We start from the raw sequence: 10167 nt of genomic DNA on the forward strand, positions 1-10167 counted from the left end.
CAGCAGGGTATAATTACATTTCCCCATGGGGCACCTTCACCGCAGCAGCCCGGCCATATAGAGGCGAGATTGAAATCTGATTGCACTCACACAGCAGTGCAGAGGCTGTCCAGCACTGAGAAATCACACGGGCGCGCGGCTGGATGTGGTCCACGCAGATACAACACCCACACTCATGCTCACAGCAGAACTACTCCTCATATCGGCCCCGCGGCGGTCTGAGAGCCGCTCGGGCCACCTCCACATTTAAACACTGATGACCTGTTAACACGGACTCACAGTCAAGAAGAAGCAGCTTAAATTACTTCAGCGCTGTCATAATTATCATGTTTTGTCCTTCTGATAAAATCCTTTAATTGCAATTTAAAATAACAACTATCCAGGCGTTAGACAAGGATTAATTATTTACTAGTATTGTTTCCCAAACGGTGTATTTAGTAAATTATTCATGAGAGGGCCGAGCTTTTTAAATTTCAGAACATGTTCTCTCGTTGGGTGCATTTTTATCACAAGAGACATCCTGAAGGTATATTTTAATGGATGAAGTTTTTTATTTTCTCAAAGTCAGAAAAAATGATATAACGCTGTTTTTAGACGTTATTAAAATGTCCTATTATTCATTCGTTCCATGCAGGATATTGCTCTACAGCTAAAATACGCTGATGCATCAAAGTGTATAAAATTACCTGCTGGAATTATTACAACATCAACTGGGCATTTCATTGTAGGGACTGAAACCCAGACAGTCAGACAGCAGCAATAAACTGATAATTGAGTGTACAGTGGGGCCGTGCCTCCCTGTGCCCGACCACAAAAGGTCAAGACGGCGGTAAAAGTAGCAGCCCGAGGCCCACAGAGAGCCTGGAGCAGAGTCACCTTGGCTCCTGTCAGCGATATCTGCCACCTGTCACCGCTGTCCCCGCGGCCAGGGATGTGGCGGTGTAGACAATGGCTTTGTCGATAGCACTTCCTCCTGAGAGAGAGATGAGGAAACATGTCCTCTGCTTTCATCAACACATTAGCATACAATACATATTCATGCTGTGCACTGCCAGCCCTCCTGCACATTCTCCAACCAATGTCACAAAGACCATGTACAGCCCGTTTCCCTGCCGCCCCTCGCGGCCTCTAATGTATTCTCCACACGATGCTGCGAACAATATCAACAGGTCCCAAGGTCATCCTTGTCTCTGGCTGTGTGTGATGGGGTGTGTGGCACTCATTTGTCTGTGGCAATAGGTATAGCAGATAAAAGAAATGGAACCACAGAAAATCTAAATGGCCTTTCATTACCTGTAACTGCGGTTTGCAGTGTAATTGAACTGTAGGTTTATTTTATTGCAGGGTAAATTACACCCAATGCAATCTGTTGTATTTGCATGGGTGAAGCATGAGGCTGCTGTCTTTGGGTTCAGGGAGGGGCAGACAGGTAGCTTCCCCTTCAGTCCACTTTCACATCAGTGAGAAAAGAGGCCAGTTGATGTGGGGTTAGAGCTTCTGTGGCAGAGAGAGTACTGATAAATAATGAATGCTTAAAGAATAGATCTCTAAAGCGCCTCTACTTCTGTCGTCCTTCCTTCTATCCCTGCATCCGTTCATCCAATCCATATCACTACAAACAGTGTTTGGTGTTGAGCTGCCTCAGTGATAAATATTTCAGTCTTTAGGTCAGTAAACCCCCTGCTGCACTGCTCTTAACTGCCACCATTTGATGATGACACAGTGTTTTGACCCATGAAGATATTGACAAAACACTGACAGCGAGTACATTCACTGGGGCCGCTGGAGACAACAGAGCAGCTCATCCCAAAACTTCTGGAGGAGTTGGGTGTCAGCAACTGTTGAAATGGCGACTGCTCAATATTCCTGTGCAGTTAGAGTTACATCAGAGTAAATCTGTCTTCAAAAGAAATCCTTTCTTTGATAAAGGATTAGAATCAAAGCTAAATCTAGACAACACCTGTGCCATATGTTTAATGCTGTGTGTGACAGGGAAGACAACCAATCACCAACTGGATTTAACAACAGTTGAAGCAGGACAGTGTTGTTAACATACAGCAAATAAAAACTGCACTCTTTATAGGACAAAAGAAAGTACAAAGAAACCACAACACACTGACATTTAATCAAAGTACAGACAGCAAATACTACAAGGTAGTTCCAAGAGACAAACAGCAGCCCCTGTCCACTCTTCTATTTAAAGTCAGATACAAAAAGAGCCCAGTGCATCCGCTGAAGGAATCGACTCTCCCCTATCTCTTATGCTGATGAGCAGGGCTGTTAGCGACTCCATGCATAAATCTCAGAGGCGAACAGAACGGTTTGGAGCATTCAAGTGTAAACTAGGGCAAAGCTCCGCTCCAACGCTGTGCATTCTCGATACAGCGCTCTGAAAGCAAGTCCTGTGGCCGAAACAAGCCCTGGCACAGAGAGAGGAACACATGCTGCCCTGTGTCAGCCAGTCCGGAGTGAGCCAGCATACACACAAAGACGTGAACACACCTGTTTTGGGTCAGTCCGGTACCATTTGCTCTGTTCTGGTCCGTTCTGCAGCGTGCTCTCCCTGTGCAGGCGGAGTGAGGAGCTGGTCTGGCCCCCCCACGCTCCTAGTGCAGACAGCTCACAGTTATAGATGCAGTGACAAGTGAAAGGGAGGAGTGGCTTCACATGCGATAAATAAAAGAGGGAGGGACTGGGGGAGGAGAAAGCTCACTCCATCTACAATTCAATTTTACACTCTTTGTATTCTTTGTTGCGTTCCTTTATTCGAAAAGGTATTTTTTTTTCCTTTTCTCTGATATTCCGCTGTGCGTTTCCAAGTGCAGTTTTTAAGAGTACTTACTTTTTGTTCGAGGTCCAACGGATACTTTCTAAACCCTTTCTCAGCACTTGTTTATTCATGAATTTGGGGTGTGTGGAAGCTCAGACCATCTGTTGGAGCTTTGTTGGCTTCACATACTCACAGTCTTCTAAAGGCAGAGAGGGAGGCAAAGGGAGAAAACTAATGATCTACGTACCTTAAAACTATGGGGCTGCGGAGGACGGTTGGAAGGGGTTGACACATTCAGCAGATCTATCAGGCTGGCATCTCTCGGCCGGGCTGGCGTGGGCTCCGCTTGTTCTCGCTGGGTGCGGCAGTACTTGGGATTTGGCAACTGGATTCGAAAAGAAACGCTCCCGCAAATCAATTTCTACACAAAAGGCATATGAATGAGTTCGCCCACATGCGCACGCACACTCCGCTATCCCCAAAACCAATTTCCTCTTTGACAAAACAAACAAGATATACTGAGACGGATTATCCTTCAAATTCAAAGAGACAAGAGGGCCAATGTAGAGGACGAATCTTTAAAGTCGCACAGACGCAAACTGGCTGTGAATCAGAGAAACCATTTCATTCTTTATATCTTAGGTTTTTTGTTTTTTTTCAAATAACAATACTGAACCACAAGAGGGTGGCAAACAGGAATGGAATTGGATTCACTGTAGATTAAGATAAAAAGGATGAAATAGATTTAGGTTTACTTTTAGGAGCATCTGGTGGCATAAGAATATAGTATATCCCCTTCAAAGATGTGAACAAGTAACACATTTAGTTATGTTTCGATTTATGTGTACTTTTTTATCCTCTGGACATTTATAATACATTGATAACTGTTGGTGTTTTAGTAAGAATATATAAATTCAATGCTGGTTGAATAAAAAATCACATACTACTTATGCAATGATGTTTATGCAAGAGTGTAACTTACCACAGTTACTGGTCATCTTCTGTCCTTTCATAGTATAAAATTCCCCAGTAACATCTGCAAACACAATTACATTACTTTTTTTACATTACACTATTGAAACACAGTGTAATTGTCTGAATTTACACGTGGCCTATAATGCAGGTGCACTTCTTGTTCTTACACACCTCCATAACTGCATTATGCCATAATGTGCCAGTCAACAGCACAACGAGGAGAAGGAGTTTGAATCAGAGCCAAAGTCTGGCCTAAATGCATCTATCAGGACAGAGCTAAAGGAGACATGTGTTGCTGACTCCATCCCAGGTATTCCTCCAGAGCGCTGGTGTCACTTCCCATTCCTGAGCAAGAGGGAGAGGTTCGGAACAGGGCGGTGAGGGGCGGGGTCATCCATCATTGTCCTTGGCTGCTGTCCTGAGATGGATGTGCCTGTTTATTCCTCTCTGCAGGTTATTTAGTCATAGGCTGAGAGATTAGTGATGGAGAACCTCTGCACCTCTTTGGCTCTCCTCCCACCCCATCTAATCAATAATGCTCTTATCTTTCATCTGCATTTCATGCCATTTCTTCATGGAATTATAAAAGCTGTAGGAAAAAAGATTAATTGTTTGCCCCCTCACCGGGATTTCAATTACAGCGCCTGTAATAGATCATCTTTCTGTGAGCCTTATATGGTATTTGTGTCATTGCACAAAGATAAAACCATGGTGTTTTAAAAAAATAAAGCACATTTCTTCTGGACATGCCTGTTTCTTGCTGATGAAAACAAACCATAATATAGAGATTGTGTATGAGAATTGACAGTAAAGTATATTATTGTCCAGCTTTAATGTCAGGTGCATTTACTCGAATCCTGGTGGAAAAGAAACATTGTCAATTTGTGGAACCACAAGTCTTTTGTAAAGATGTATTAGCCTGTTTTGTGCTCTTCATAATCATCTTTAGACAAAGTATGCAGCTAGTACTTTCTTCTACAGTGTGCATATCAGATGATCTGTGAGACTGAGGGACTACTTACATAAAGAAGCCATCTAGCTGCTGTAACGCTCTGGATTACAGACAATACCCCAGAGATGGCCCTGTTTTCCTGTGTGCTGCCGACATGCCAACACAGCAGCCCAGTGACACCACTTTACCACATGCTTTATTCATGCTCCGTCTCTCTCGTCCTTAAAGCTGTGTCATCGCCGAGACGTCTAATTGGCCACAGCACACAGATCAACACGAGTAGCCTCCATCAAAGGTTTCCTGACCTAGGGCCCAACAGGGGGAACTATTACCACAATGGTGCAACTAAATATGTGGAATACAAGGACAAAGAGCCATGCCAAGATGCAAACAAATGACTAGAAGTCTGCAGAGACAAACAGCCAAGTTGCAGAAGCCCAGACCTTGGGGAACCTTGTTTTCTTTTTTCTGCTTCATTGGACACAAAATGGGCAGGGCCGTGAGCAGCACCTTTGCATCAGGGGGCCCAGACAGGCACATAAATAAAGAAGAGTGATTTATTTTCTGATCAAGCACAAAGACAGTAATGTTCTATCCAGCTGAGATCTTGTCCTTGGCTGGAAGTGTGCAGTTACAAATGAATTTGTTCCTTTCCAGCGCTGTGTGTGCCAGGCTGATAAAAATATCCCCTGTCAGCTGGCTGCATGAGGAGGGGAAGGCTCAGTGCAAATGAGCTGGACCCCCTCAGTGTCTTTCCCTGCTCTCCAGCTCTATCTCACACTGCATTCTCCCTATTATTCTGCAGGTTTGGGCGAGTCAGTTCAAGGCTGACTTCTCCTCAGCCTGCTCTCTGCCCTCGGCCTTCTAAGATTCCCAGCTGAATGTGAGTGGGCATTAGACAGCTCAACATCACCAAGGCAACATTATAAGAAGAAACAGAGAAAGTGAAGAGGAAAGAAAGAAAGGAGGAGGAAAAGGAAGGACAAAGCGCTGGCAAAGTGAGGACATGAGGACAAAAGATTGACAGGCTTAGGATAAAATCCATCACCGCAAAAAACTTTTCCCCTGTTGAAGAGGGGCCCCTGTCAATGGAACAGTGTTGGGCCGTCTAACCTTTTCAGATTCACACAGCAACACTGAAGTATCCGTCTTTCCCTTTTGCAGGATGTTATGGTTCAATGTCATTTGAGATAACATAATTCTTAAGTACTAATGCGTTCTGGTATTTTCTACCAGTTCATGACAGTCCAGACAGTGTGTAAACAAGTGCAATCTGAATTCTGAAATAAAGAAAATTTGAGGTAAAAGTGAAGTGAAACAATGCTGTTTCAACCAAATTTTTTTGATTAGCCTTAACAAATTTAATATGTAACATTTAAATTACCAAACAAGGTTTGGTCATTTACATTTGGAGACGTAATAGATATCAGAGCTCAGTTTTAAGACATTTACAATTGTATTTTGTTTGTATTATTTGTTTATTTAATTATATTATTTTTTATATTTTTTATCAATCCTATTTCATTAGCTAGTTAGTGTATTTATTTATTTAATTATTTATTAACAAGGCAAAATATACATTAACCTTAACAGGAGAGCTGCATCGGACCAAATAGGATAGAACATTGTTCATGTTTTAGTGGTAGAGAAAATCAGAGCCTCAGGGGAATCAATCCTAGGACCGTGTTGCTGTGAAGTGAGAGTACTAACTGCTGCGCTACCGTTCCGCGCTTAGCATTTTTGATGAAGGCAAAATACTTACAGAAATGCTGACCCTGCGTTATTTGTTGATTGATGACATTTGAAACCAATAATGTTTAAAATTTGTTATGGTCGAATTCATTTTGCCTCCAGTTTCCTGTTCCGGAAACATAAAGATTCTAATGACTGAGCATTTTAAAGTGTGTTTTCATTACAGCGTTTCTGTCTTTTGGCAAAGCTAAACACTTGAAGCCTATACTTGAACAAAATAAAAATGTTATACACAGAGATGCCCTAATTGCGCATTCATTTATGAGTGGCACACTTTTGTGGTGTGTGGTGATTTATAGAGACAAAGAGAAAAACTTAATTTGGTTTCCTCTGAAATGAATTTAGTGTGAAATGTCATTGCTATCTCACACTGCGATCCCTTTTAATTATCCTCTAGAGAGATGAAAAAAAAGATGGCGAGATTTTTGTACATAAGTCATATTACTTTGTGCCAGTTAGGATGCAATATACACTGAACAAAGATATAAACGAACACTTTTATTTATGCTCCCATTTTTCATAAGTGGAACACAAAGATATGAAACTATTTATGTATACATAATATCCCTTCTTGTGCCATTCCTCCACAATATGTTGCAGCACAATAGTGCACGGCCCCATGTTGCAAGGATGTGTACACATTTTGTGGAAGCTGAAAACAAAACAGTGGCCAAAAGACACAGGAGACATGTCGCCCATTGAGCAGGTTCGGGATGCTCTGGACAGGCATATACATATATACATATACACGTCCCAGTTCCTGGCGATATTCAGCAACTTCAGCTGCCGTTTTGACGGTCACACAGATACAAACTGGTTTTCTGACCCGCCCAGACCCTTCCAATAAAGCAAAATTGAACATTTCAGAGAGGCCTTTTATAGTGGCCAGCCTAAGGCACACCTGTGCAATATTCATGCTGTCACATCAGCATCTTGACATGCCACACCAGAGTGGTGGGATGGATCTTAATTGCTCAGTAAAACAGATTTTAATTGATTTGTCTTTACAAAATTTAATAATCATCCACCTTACTTTAAATAGACTAGTTTTTCTGGTTGCAGATAAGGTAGATGTAAGCGAAGTCTCAAATAATCAGTCTTGGGCAGTAAAAACCAAAACTGCACAACGAGAATTTCTGCCTTGGCACTAATGGTGGTTACACATATTAATAATAGTGAGAAAATATTTATAGCACATGTTCAATACATCTTGCTTTGTTGGTAGCAAAGACACCATATACTGCCAGAACAGTGTTAGAACATGGTGTATTAGTTTGCAGTAATTAGAAGTGGGACGCCCTGCCAGTCTCACTGAAGAGCTCATGTTGTTTGATCATCAGCCAGCAGGGGGAGGAGCACTTAGGTCTGACAGGGAGAAATCCTACAACCGCATCAGCACTGGAGAAACATATCATATCTGCAGGTTTTAAGACAAGCAAGAAACTGATCTTTATACTTAGTTTACCTTCATATTTTCCTGTCTTACCAGTCCCATGTGATTCATATTTAATAACAGTCATAACATATGCACATTTTCAATATTCCAAAGGTTTGACCATATAAATTAGATGCTTCAAATTACTTTGTAAGCTTTAATAATTTTAGGTGTAGAAGGCAAGGGTCCAAAAGCGAGTGTCTATCTTGGGATCCACAGATCAAAGAGCAGTCCCTAGTGTGGTCCATCAAGCTGCTATGGGCTGCATTACATCTCCTGCTAATTAACTCATCCCCTTTGACGCTATTTGCATTCCTACTGTACAACACTACCACACATACAAGAAGCGCTTGTGGGTTTGTCTAACAAGGCACCCCAGAGTTGAGCCAAGTGCATTCATAATCACTTTATTAACAAAGCTACACAGAGGGATACTTTGAATATTACCATACAATACAATTAGCAAGACTGTTCAGCTCATTTTTGTTCTCGTGCATGGGCCAGCCGGCCAGAGATGTACCTCAGTCCAGTAAAGTTTCAAGTACCAAGTGCAGCTTTTTGATTCCGGTATTCTGTGAAGAGAGCGGAGCTGATGTAGATTAGAGTGCTGTCATGTTCAAGTCTTAATAATTAATGCCTTGTTTGTACTAGAGTTGGACCTTGCTTCTTTCAGTAAAGCAGTTTGGATGTGCAAACAAAGAATAGCTGACAGGAACTCAGCGACTGTCGGGTGTGGGCAGAGCCCCTGAAGAGTCGGATGTAGAAACTGACATCACAGTCAAAGGTCACTTCTGCAGGGGGCACTCTGTGCTTCTCCGTGCTGTGAGTGAACTTACTTTTGATTTGTGTGAAATGGTGCAAAAACTTACTGAAAACAAAGGGTCAGGCAGCTTGAGTTTTTTCCAGATAAATGTAAGGCCATCAAACTCAGACAGTGTCTATATCACTATTTTATCTGTCCAGTCCTGATTCAAATTGTACACAGCTAAATTCAAATTGTACTGAGCTAAAACTATTTCTTCATAAAAATCCTAACTCTATCACCATGACATTAACCAAAATGATAAGAATAATTATACTGTATGTATTAAAAACACGGTTTTGTTCGTTGTTGATATTATGTGTCTCCAAATCGTTTGTTCAATGCAGCAGGATCAGTCAAAATAAAAGAATGACAGATAAGTAGGCATGAAACAATTGCAAATAATCGATTATTGAAACAATTGCCAATAGTGTAATTAACAATTAATCAATTACTAAATTGATTGATTGTTAATTACACTATTCACAGATTTGAAATCATCGGATGTGCTGAGAGAAGGTGTATTATGATAAAACAGAGGAGGAATGACACAAATAAGACACTGTACTCAATAAAGATGTCCTTCACTTTCCCTTTATCCGGGTCAAATTAAGTAAAAAATATATCATATTCATTCATCAAAAAACAAATTGATCATTGTACAATAAGCAAAATAACAGTTAGTGCAGCCCTACAGATAAGTCAGATAAGCCCACTCAACAAACCAAGAGTTAAGAAACAAACTGGACCAGTTTGACAATGTGGAAAATATCCAAGACGGATGAGCATCATAAATATTAATACCAGTGAGATGGAATGCACAAGCAGCCAGCGACCCATCCTTACTGTGTATTTGATTATAACAAATGCAAAACTTAATTAAGTTTCAGCCCACCATACGGTCCACTCTGTGCCAAGCGTACACAAAGCCAGGAACAAGAGAATGACACCTGCATAACAGACTGTCACAACACTGCCAGCCACGCTCGCTCTCCTTCGACCGGTGGCTCCTCAGCTCCTCTAAAACAGCCCTGTAAGCAGACTAAAGGCAAGTGGGAGGATGAAATATGATCTCCTCCTTCCCTGGGACAGCCAAAATGATGAATTGTGTAATCATATTTGGCCCCTCATATTAAAAATGTCAGAATTGAGTCCAGAGTAGCGAAAAGCAGAAAAGAGCCGATGCTGACCGTGCAGGGGCCGTGTGTCTGTCCAAACGGGTGACACCTTGGCCCTTAATGAACTGTCTGAACTCAAACTGCAGAAATACCAACACAATAAATTACCAGGCTCATCGCTTCCTGTTTGCCTCCGCTTAGATACAGTTGGGTAATCTTGGCATTACTCCACACAAAATGAGGCTCTGTCAAATCACACTGTGCAGTCTCCAGCTCCATTAGCATGTATGCACCAGCCAAACGAGTGACGTGTTTGTGTGCAGTTAATTAGATTTCAAGAATGAACAAAACATGACGATTTCT

The 10167-nt window shown here is 41.7% G+C and overlaps 1 protein-coding gene across 2 annotated transcripts in view; it reads right to left on the reverse strand.

Moving 5' to 3' along the window:
- The window catches only part of sulf2a (sulfatase 2a), a 31644-nt gene extending 29004 nt beyond the window's left edge, over positions 1-2640 (reverse strand). For both annotated transcript variants that reach the window (XM_072451972.1, XM_072451971.1), the window contains exon 1: positions 2503-2640. The gene's annotated coding sequence lies outside the window, so the exon portion shown is untranslated. The remainder of the gene's footprint in view (positions 1-2502) is intronic.
- Between the last annotated feature and the right edge of the window lie 7527 nt (positions 2641-10167).

The sequence above is a fragment of the Eucyclogobius newberryi genome, unplaced genomic scaffold (genome assembly GCF_026437365.1).
Source record: "Eucyclogobius newberryi isolate DKJ021-1_F unplaced genomic scaffold, fEucNew1.0.hap1 SCAF_19, whole genome shotgun sequence".
In the NCBI taxonomy this organism is placed as follows: Eukaryota; Metazoa; Chordata; class Actinopteri; order Gobiiformes; family Gobiidae; genus Eucyclogobius; species Eucyclogobius newberryi.